The sequence below is a fragment of the Atta colombica genome, unplaced genomic scaffold, assembly GCF_001594045.1.
Source record: "Atta colombica isolate Treedump-2 unplaced genomic scaffold, Acol1.0 scaffold126, whole genome shotgun sequence".
NCBI classification, from domain to species: domain Eukaryota; kingdom Metazoa; phylum Arthropoda; class Insecta; order Hymenoptera; family Formicidae; genus Atta; species Atta colombica.
The window spans coordinates 4,836,347-4,847,593 of NW_017259213.1; the positions used below are offsets into that span (position 1 = coordinate 4,836,347).

The 11,247-nt window shown below is 37.6% G+C and overlaps 1 protein-coding gene across 7 annotated transcripts in view; it reads left to right on the forward strand.

The window, feature by feature from the left end:
- Positions 1-11,247, forward strand: part of LOC108684092 (ELAV-like protein 3) — a 49,108-nt gene that overhangs the window by 24,438 nt on the left and 13,423 nt on the right. For 4 of the 7 annotated variants that reach the window (XM_018188169.1, XM_018188174.1, XM_018188173.1 and 1 more), the window contains exon 1: positions 5,618-5,816. The exons of the other annotated variants lie outside the window; for them this stretch is intronic. The gene's annotated coding sequence lies outside the window, so the exon portion shown is untranslated. Of the gene's footprint in view, positions 1-5,617; positions 5,817-11,247 lie in introns of those variants that run through there. 7 annotated transcript variants of the gene reach the window in all.

Sequence of the window (11,247 nt, forward strand, 5' to 3'; positions counted from 1 at the left end):
CAATTGCGAATATTAATTATTCGTCAGTGTCACGAAAAATCAATCGTAAATGCATTGAAGCTTTAATTAGGGCACACACTTCATACTTCACTGGCAATTTCTCTCGCATGACAAAATGGGCGAGGAATTGATCACGTGTAATCTTGGCGTACCGGACGACGTACCGGATTTAATGAACTTTTTCTGAAAAAAAAATCGCTCACTTAGCCGTAGAATTGTGTAACACACTCGAGTACCCACGATTCGAAATAGAAAATGGATCCTTCAATTTCAGTTAGAAATAATTTATTTATACATATAAACATACTGTGGCACTTAGGCTAATCGATGTTTAAATTTATTATTATGCAAAGTTTGAGTAGTAAAAAAGTGGCGCGTGAGAAAAAAGTCATTGTTAAAATTAAATAAGTCTATTTTTGGATCCAGCACATTTCAGGCTGTTATGGCATTTATTATCCTTAGATATGCTTTCATACTCATCAATAATTGTCAACATTGTTATCGATTGTTCCTAAAAGATCACCTATCTTCACTAAAGATGATTTAACGTGCTGTGACCTTATCTAATCTAATCATAAGAGAATCGACCATTTTTTTGTACACTACAACAGGCAGCTGTAACTTATATTTTTACTTTCGATCAGTATCAGGACAACTAAGCGATCCTTAATGATCCACGATGCACCGCAAATTCTTTTACTGCGAAGTTCTATGTTGCTTGGACGATAAGTATCGCAAACAAGCCTTTCTTACTACCTGGGACATCAATTTTGTATAGATATTCTCTCAGGAACGTAATTACGTCTGCAAAAATAGAAGTGGAGTTGTCTTATTATTAAATTAATAAATGTTTCGCGTGATGCTATATTTACGAGTGTTCTCGGTACTTCTGAATAACTTTGCGCTTCGTTCTCCGCTGGTGTAAGGCCAAATCGATTTTGAGTCGAGAATATTGACGGAATCTCGTTAGAAGTTCGGTGACCCCAGAAAAAGTTGTCGGACAGAATTATCGTTCCCAAGGTATAACCCCGTGGAATTACATTCGTGCCCGCCGTGCTAGACCGATGATGTCGGGGACCTACCCCCGAAAACGTAGCTTCGACAGCTGGATTGTGACTAAGGAGGGTGAAGTTTACGTTTGTCGACAGGAATGATTCACGAGTTTGCCACGTGACTGGCGTATATCGTACTTTTTAAAATCTTGCAAAATAATTCTGATATTAATTTCTATTTATGCACACGTGCAATGTTTATACACTTGATATACTTTTATTTTTATTTGATATACTTTATTTTATTAATTAAATACATTTTATCATGATACACAGATTGTAGGTTCTTAAATTAATTGTAAATGAATTCCTAAATTAATTGTTAATGAATTCAAATGAATGTCACGTACTTAGTCAACATTTTCACTTTTACTTCGAAAACATATGTATCAATAAAAAAAAAGCAAAACAAAAGCCAAATGTTGCTTCGTGCATTTGATAATTATTAGTAGCTGTCTCAACAGGATTAAATCCTTTTTAAATCGTTCCCTTTCGTCTAGCTGGGGATAGTCATAGATGCGTCTGATTTCGGGGAAAGAAAGGATTTGCATGCGAATGACGTACGTGTATGTGTGATACATGCACACGTGTACGCCGTTTTTTTTTTGCATATGCTGTTCCGCATCTGTTACCAGTCATGCCCTAGTCTAAACTTTATTCCCTTTTGTTCTCCACCTTGACCAAACGTTGTAAAGCTTATAATAGGTAGCGATGCTTGACATTAGGTATGGTCATGAGCGCGACCTGGGATTTTTTTCTTTTTCGTGACGAGAGCACCCGACCAATCCGAGAGGTAGGAGTTCCATCCATTTCGTTAATCACGAATCTATTAAAATGAATAGAGTTTTTTACGAACGATATCAATGAAAACAAATTTATTAAATTTTAATAAATATTTGTTTAGATAGCACTAACTAACATTTACTCATAGTAAATGTAAATATTTATTCAATAAAAGTGATACTTAAATCGAATTAATAGTTTTACCAAATATAAATTTACACTTAGTAAATATTTTACTATATAAACAATTTTACTATATAAACAACTATATACAATTTTATATTTAAACAAATTTATTAAAATTTAGTATATTTTTTCCTTTTTATTTTCACTCGTTCACTGAAAAAAGTCTAATAATAATTACCAAATGTATTTTGATCAGCACATTGGTGCAATTTTTAATTAATATTACGAAACATTAATAATTAATCATAACCAATCGTTTCACTAAAACGTTTCACCGAAGCTTTAATAATTACCACTATACTTTCTAAAATTTTTCGAGCGAAAAATTCTGAAAACTCACTCTGAAGAGTAAAATGTCACTCTTAAAGATCAAAAATTGAGACTGCTCTTTTTCAAGATTGGCTCAATTTTCACTTTAAAATGAGATTCGACTCCAAAAAATTTAGAGAGTTATCTTTCTGAATGTTCAATCGATTACTTGTCGATCTTATCGCTTGCGAATTCTTCTGTATCTTGAGTACAGACTGTATTATGATCAAATGAGTCGTATCTCTTTTCTCATTCATCGATCCCGCAATGTCGCGTCACGATGCGACTCGCCCGTAAAAATACTCTCGCTGCGCCGATGCGCGATGCCGCGCTTCTAGTTGCGCTGTGCGGCGCACGCAGCAACGGAAATAAATTTTCGGAAAACACCGAGTTTATTGGCACGACCGCCAAGTCTTACTCGACCCGTTTCGTCAGAGCCGTGTAATTTCGGTTCGTAATACTGTCGAGAAACCAGTCGACTCAATCTCCGGGTATAAACTACGAGCTAAGGTCAGGGATGCAGCTACTTCGATCCGTTTCCCGCGATTATGCTCTTTATATGCTAGATAAATTCTCGTAAAATACGAGAACGTAATTGATTTCACCCGGTTGCATAGCTACGTCGTAATATCTGCAGCATTAAAATTTTTTAATTCTCATGCAAAGTTCTTGAGCGAAAAACTGAATGGCGAATGTCATTAAATGACTGTATTTTTCTTCTATTTAATTCTTAAAATTTTTAATTTTTATAACTATTAAAAATACATATATCTTTATGGAAGACAAATAAACTGCTAATTTAATCTGAAGTTGGAATGATATTTTCAACACTAAGAAAAAGGCTGAGGCAATATTTTTCGCAATAAATTTAAAATTCTCATTAATATCTTATTATAATAAAAACGTTTATAAAAATTCTTATAAAGAGGTTTATTAGCACCAAAAATTATTATTGCTAGTCTATTTAATAAATATTATTACTCTGGTTCTATTCATGATTACGTTTCGGGACCGAAAAAGATTTCGGCGAACGGTTTACAAAATTAGACATGTATGTAAATAAAACACGGAAATATTTAAATACTAATTAAGATCCGTTTTGATCAAATATGAGATTCCTCTTATTTAATTAGACTTATTCTCATCGGTCCAAATTTATATCATAATTGAAAAAAAAAGTCTGGTTAAATCAATTGAAATTTTGGTTGAAAATGGATGAGTCATTTTCTGGTTAAATCTACTAAAATTTTAGTTATGTAACCGAAATTCTGACTGATATAAGATTCTTCTAGTTCATTCATTTTCAACCAGACATTTTTCTCAGTGAAGCTATAGAACTCCTGACACATCTCTCGCTATATATAGTATACCGGATGATTTTTTATAGATGGTGTAGGTTGCGGTTTTCCGCGAAGTTGCGATCGAATACGGAGTACAGCGTAAGAGGCGAGAGAGGGACTCTTATCTTTCTCTCGACGTGATACCGTAGTGTTCCGAGGGTCAAAAACCTTGAAGGGCCAGTTACGGTGCCGAGGGATAGCACAACTTGAGGTTTGGAGGGTATACTTTTTCTTCGCGCAAAATTGAGTTGATGAAATTGGATCGAAAGGATTCGCAATTAAGGACGGCCTTTTTTCACACGATAAAGAAGTTTTCTCAGTTCTCCCTTAATATACCTAATACAAATCTGTAATATGATATATAATATCTGAATATCTTCAATTTCTAATTCCAATAATTTATGCATAAATATGTATTATGCATAATATACTAAAATATTTTTCGACCACATTGATTGAAATCAAATGTTATTCTCTCTTACTGAAAATTTTATGACATTAGATATTATACTTTACGCCATTTTCAATAACTCTCCGTCTGCAATCTAGATCTTTTTTGACACAAACAAAATTTCAAAATTTTTAATTTCTCTGAAATAAAGGAGAAGAAATGTTTCTAAAATATCTTGTTAAAAAATTATTTAGTAATATATGTATACAGTTTGATCAGTCAATAACTTTTTAAAAAGAAACTTTGTTGAAAAATAAGTCAAATTTTGATTTGAAAAACTAAAAAAAAATTCACCTATCAAATGGCCCTAATAGAGACGTTGAAAAGTAACCTTGAATTTTCTCACATTTTTTGAAAATACAGGACAGCATAAAAATTTGTGCTAGACGGAGAGAATAAAAACATGATATTGCAGACGGAGAGTTAATTAATATAAATTATATCCGCAAAAGAGTTGCATCCACGGATGCATAGTATTATTAAGTTTATTCCGCAATTCAATCAATTCAATCGAAAAATTGCACAAAATATTCTGCAAACAAGTGAGATACTTTCATATCTTATGCGTGTTGTGCAAGTCTTATTAATAGGAATGTGCTGGACACGAAAAAAAAAAAATTCAATTCGAATCACAAACCTATAATTATCATCGTCGAGCTCGGTTCGGGCTCGGCTAATCGATAAGTTGGATTTGAAAATTTCGGTGTGCTACGCGTATCTCTAATTTATTAACGTGTTCGATCGACAAGCTTCCTCTCCTCAATGCCCGCACGGTCTCGTGCAGTCCCGTGCGTACCGGAGTGCCGAGGCGAATCACGGATGTACGTAGATGTACGGTGAAGGCAGAAGGGGTTCGCGGGACGCTCGGTCGGTCGCGCAGCGTGGCGTCGGTGCCGTCGGTAGACGCGCGTCGAGCCCTGTCGAGCGCGATCGAGGGTGGCCGAGGATAACCGAGGTGGGTCGAGCGATCACGAAGTCACGAGCGCCGCGCGGCGGGCGAAGTGAAACGAGCGAGGTCGGAGCCGCCGGAGTGCCGGAGCCGTTCAGTCTGTAGGCAGCCTCCGCCCGTGTCGCGTTGTTCTTTCCGTTTTCTTAGTCTAGTATTTCAAGCTTTAATTTTCTCGACCGCGAACCCCCTTTCACGTTACCTCTCCGATCCTTTCTTGTATTTCCGTGTGTACACGCGCGTGTATACGACTATATACATCGCTCATAAAAACGTCGTGCTGTACTCTTCACGCCGAGCCGCCCTGTGTTCGCCGTTCTCTCCTGTCTCCCGGCTTCCCTTCCACCGCCACCACCCTCACTACTCGTTCTGGTTCTCTTCGCGTCTTCGGGTCTCTACGCCGAAAGCAGCCACCGCGCCGTGTCGATGTCGATACGCGGCTGTCGCCCGTCGTTACCAAGTGCACCGAGAACGGTGGTCAGGCGGTGTACATAAATGCCGGTTTACGAGCTCTCGCGTCGTACTTTACTTTCATTGATTTCCCCTTCTGTTCCGGGCGGTGGTGCGAGAGCAGCAGCGTGATAACAGTGCACATCAGCGGAGGTGACAGCGCGGTTGTGAAATCAACAGAGGCTCGCTCGAGGGCTCGAGGGCTGACCGCCCGCACACGGTGCTCGGTTTCGCGTGCGACGGGAGAGAAAAATCAAGTGACAGATACGATAAAGAGAGAACAGGAGAAAAAGTAACAGGTACTGGAAAATAAATAATATCGCTGTGCAAAGCAAACGAGCGGAGCGGAAACGAGTGAGTGAGTGAGAGAGAAAGAGAGAGAGAGAGAGAGAGAGAGAGAGAGAGAGAGAGAGAGAGAGAGAGAGAGAGCCTGAAGGACCCCCGGGAGAGCGAATCGATTATTGCGAGATAGAGGGAAGGGGACAGTCGATTCGCCGATAAGGGCGGAAAGAGATAACGCGCACTTGTCGCCTCCGTCGCGTCGTCTCTCACGTTCCCGACGTTCCCAACGCGCTCTCGGGAGCACGTGTCATCGTGTCTCTCGTCGCGTTTTTCTTCCTGACGAAGCTCTTTGGTCCACGCAAAGTCTCATGGACTACGTTTTACGCGGCCCCTTTAATCGGATTTTTATATAATCCTCGTAGTTATCTTATCTATTCCTCTGAAGAATAGAACGATCGTGATTGGCCAGTTTTATAACCACATTAATGTTACTAAGCCCGATTAGGGATGCCAAGTAAACGTAGTCATGCATATATGAATTCTCACACGTTGCATTGCTTCCGCGATTTCTCTCTCTTTCGCACTTCTCTCCTGTTCCCCCTTTTTTTTTAACGCCGCGTTTACGTACGCCGCTGTTATACGAACCGCTTTTTCGCGCGCGCGAAGGGGCTTACGCGCGGGAGAGAGGAAGGGAGGGGGAGATCTCCCTCGGAAACACCGCGCAGGGGCGGCGATGAGACGGCAAGGGAAGGGGGCTCTCACGGAGCGCCGGGCGAGCGAACGGAGCGAACCAGCGAACGTGCAGGGGAGCGAGAGAGCGCGCGACACCGAGGCACAGGGAGTACAGGGACCGAGGAGCCGCGCTCGTATTGATCGGCCCCGGCCACGCGATTTTCACGATCCGTCGCCATGGCCACCTGGCCACCGGCCGAAGATCGTATCTCGCGGCGTATGTGTAAATCGAACTTTAACCCGCGAGCGACCACTCGCTGACCGGGCCTAGCGGTATATCCTCGTAATATACGTTCCCCCTTTATCGAACTGTTCGGCGAGATGCTCTTTGATTTTTGAGTTTCTCGTAGAAAATTTTTTTTTCGACTCTGGCAGTTGGGACCTCGAAATGGATGGATTTGATACTTCGCCGAACTCCCCCCCCCCCGTCTTTTTTGAAAACCTGGTTTTGATCAAATAACTCTAACCGGTTGTATATTTATAGTTGTATGTTTTCATAATTATTGAATGCGTATTTAAATTGTACGTTGATATTAAAATGAAAATCTAATTTTAAACGTGAATTGAAGAGCGAGGATAAACTAATAATTCAATATATTCATAATAATGAAGTGTTGCTATTTTATGTCAGAATAGAAAGATGCTACTAAATTGAAATAACAGGGTAACATTTACCAGAATAAAACGGTATTTCCGTTCTATCGATTTCGCCAGATCGATAGTCCCGGGCTGTTTCGAAATAACTCATCGGGCATCCATCTCGTTTTTCTTCATATTTCAATTCGCAATAATTATTTTTCATGTACATTAAATTTATGTTAAACATTTCGCGTGAACATTGAATAATCTAATAACATATCGATACTTCTTTTCAACGCGTGTGGATAATTACGTTTATAATGTTCGTTTCGACCAATGTGAATTGATTTCAATCATTGTTCAACTCACCCTTCATCTTTTTCTAATTCTTAGAACTAGGGAAAGGTGAAAAGTTAGTTGAACCAAGATTAAAATTAAACTGTATCGATTGAAACAGGTATAAAGCTCACTTCCATCAATATAAAGTTAACTTTAATCTCGGTTCAATTTAGTCTATCTTTTTCTAATTTCAAATATTAAAAGAAGGTAAATATTAAATTAAATCGAAATTAATATTAATCTTTTGAAGGATACTGGTATATATGTGTATTTTAATTTTACCTGATGTTTGACGGATTAATAAAATATTATTGAGAAAAATAATTCCTTAGAGTAATAAAAATAAAAAAAATTAAATAGCATATATTCCTTAATTTCATATTTATTTTATCATTTTTTTAATGTATTTGAGATAAATAAATTTAATGTATTTGAGATATCAAATCAAATAATTTTAATCGCATAATTTCTAAAAAAAAATCATAATGCTATTGTGTGGAAATGAATTGAAATTTTTTAGGTTTCTCAGTAAAACATTACAAAAAATGAGATAAGATTTTGTTAGAAAACACAACACATTCTACTTCTTAGTTAGTAAAATATTTTAATCTCGCAGCGAGTAGCCCTTCAATAGGACGCACGAAATAGCCTCGCGTTACGTTGAAAGTTTTGTCGAGGGTCGCCGATCATATCTTCCCCCTCCATTGCTACTACCCCTCCCTCCCCGGTGTCGTGCGTGCACGCGTCACGTCATCCGGATGACGACAATGAAGCGAAGATTCAAAAGTCAGAGCGGAACGATATGCTTTCCCGATGCGCTGACAATATATCAACTCGGTGGCGAAGATTGACTCTCTCTCTCTCTCTCTCTCTCTCTCTCTCTCTCTCTCTCTCTCTCTTTCTCCCGCCTTCGGCATTGTCGGATCCGAAAATATATCGCGATGGCGAACGCCGCACGCGGATCGATACCGTAGAAGATGCCGGGTTACGATAAAGCGCACCGCGACTTTTCTGCCTCCTGCGAGCGGCGGCGTTGCTTTTATCGCCTTACTGTTCGTAAACAAAGGAGACGCGAGTGAGTGGTCGGCGGCCTTTGCATTCCGCGAATATGCTCTTTGTAATCTTGTTATTGTAAACATGAATTATTATAGTTATTGTAAACATTTCGACGAAACTTTAATTCTTTAATTCGTAATTACGATCTTGTTTGTCTCACTTTTTAGTGCCATCGAATAATTACTGCAACTCCAAATGTGTAATAACTTCGAATATGCATTGAGAGAAAATGTACTAAATGTAAATTTTAATAAATATTTATTTGAATAAACTAACTAACTAAAATTTACAGTAAATAAATATTTACTGAATAAAGAAATTATGATTTAATTGATGGTATTTGGTTTTTTGTTCTAAATATATATATCTTTATATTTAGTAAACATTTAGTTCGTACAATTCAAATAAATAATTTATTAAAATTTAAAACATTTTTAATGTGTGCATTAAAGACAATATTGACGAGATTACTCGTCCACGATACATGTTTAAAATCGAATTATGTTACGTTTCTAGATATATTTAGATAAGTTATCAGTTAGATAAATCATTTTAAAGAATATCTATTATTTTTTTTTTTGACACATTGAATGCCACTTTCGTCTCATTTTAACAAAAGTCTCATTAAAAACAACGTGGTAAAACACGTGCCATTTGTCTTACACGTGCTTCGCCTCGTTCAATCGTTTTTACATCGCCAGTACGTATAACTTTTTAAATGTATTCGTGTAAATTAAGGAAATATGTCCGACCATCGTTGCATACGATGTAAACAAAGCAAGTACGGCATACCATTGTCCCGTGCAAATGCACTTCCACATATGACGGCCGGACGCATCGTGTGTACATCCAGTCCGTTTCGGAAACTTGGGGGAGGGGGAGGGAGGGACGGGGCGATCGTAATAAAAGCTGTCTGTTATCCCGCGGCAACGTGGACAGCTCGGTTTTTAGGGTAGCGACCACCACAAGGAAGGAAGGCTCTGAAGGACAGCTGATGTCTAAACGTAGGAAGGGAAAAAGGGAGAGCGGCGCGTGCGATGAGAGAAGGGAGCGCGTACATAGAAAAGAAAGAGTGGGAGAGAATAAAAATGTACGAGCTCAGTGGCTCGTGCCGACTGATAAACGTGTCGAAGCTGTGTGTGTACTCGCCTTAACCGTGAACATCGCGGTTGGCACCCTACGATAGCCGCCACACGTAATTCCCCTTCCTCACTCTGTCTCTATCTCTCCCTCTTTCGCTCCTCTTTCTCCTTTTACGCTTTGACGAGCGAACGCGTCTACCGGGTGTTCCGCGTGAAAGAGTTTGCCGAATCATTCTCTTCTCGAATCTTGCTTGTTTTTATCTATGCAATTTCATGTTAATCTTGGTTCTGACTTATTATTAGATTTTCCATCAATTTAGTTTTTCTGCAAGTCATTGCCTAAGCTAGTCTTAAGCCATAAGAAAGTGACCAATCCTAGTCGATTATTCCTCTCACATTTGATTGGTCAATTTCTTATGGCTTAAGACTTCAGCTTAGATAATGACTTATTGTAGAAAATTCGTAACTCTTCTAGGCTTTCTATAAGCAGCCATTATCTAAGCTTTCAGTTTTAAGCTGTAAAAATTGACCAAATTATAGCCAATTATTTTCTCATATTTAACTGTGATGGATCAATTTTTTACGGTTTATGACTACTAAAGTTTAGGTAATGTTTTATTGTAGAAAGCCTATTCAACTTTTTCTAATTCTAGAAATAGAATTAGAAAAAAAATGAAGAGAAAAAAGACAATAAATTGAACGGATATTAAAATTAATCTATATTTTTAGGAATTTCAACAATTTCGTATTCGTGTTCGTTTTTTCTAGTCGATTCGTTGCTATTCGCGCTTACTTTATATTCGTTCTATCTCTTAAAGAATCTCTTTCGTTAAAGTCTTTATTTAGTCAATGTTGATTGGAATCGATAATATCTTTTTAAGCCATAAAGATGTATCTCAATAAAAATGAATTTATCTCGTTTTCTCGCTAATGTAACTTTACTGTTTAATGAAATTGAGCCACACTCGTTTTTTATGAATATATTTCCAAGTTAATTGCTTCTCTGCTTAGATAGCAATGAAGCTAGTCACCTGCTCACATTTTATAATTTATCATGCCATAGATAATAATTTAGGAAGGATTTTCATTAATTTTTTGTACTGATAAAGGAGAGTTGTTGAAAATTAATGATCTAATCACCAATTCTCGTTACTCCGTCAACTACTTGTTAAATTTCTAATTAAACTTTGAAATAATTTCTGATATTGAGAAATTAGTTATGAACTGGTTTCTGTGTACTTTCATGCTTTGGACACCATGTATGTAGGCTTATACAACATTCGATGTGTTTCTATAGTTTGGAGATGAGAGGGTCTCCAGCCCTTTAAATGACAACGGGGGTCGTCGGCCCTTTTAAATTACCCGAGTTCATATCGAATACCCCAACGTTCTTCCAAACTGCCGCTGGTACAATACTTTTCGTGCTGTGTTTGAAAAGTCATTGTTCAGATTTACACGAAATCGAATCGCGAGTATTACATTTTTTTTTCAGTTTTTTTCTTCCATAATACTTTTATATCGATTTTTCTAATATCTAATACAAAATTTAACATTTACGGTAAGCAATATTAAAATAAGAAACTAGAAAATTTGTAAATGATTATAGATATAATTTATTCCCACATATTTTATATATTTAATAAATTATTTGTATTAATAT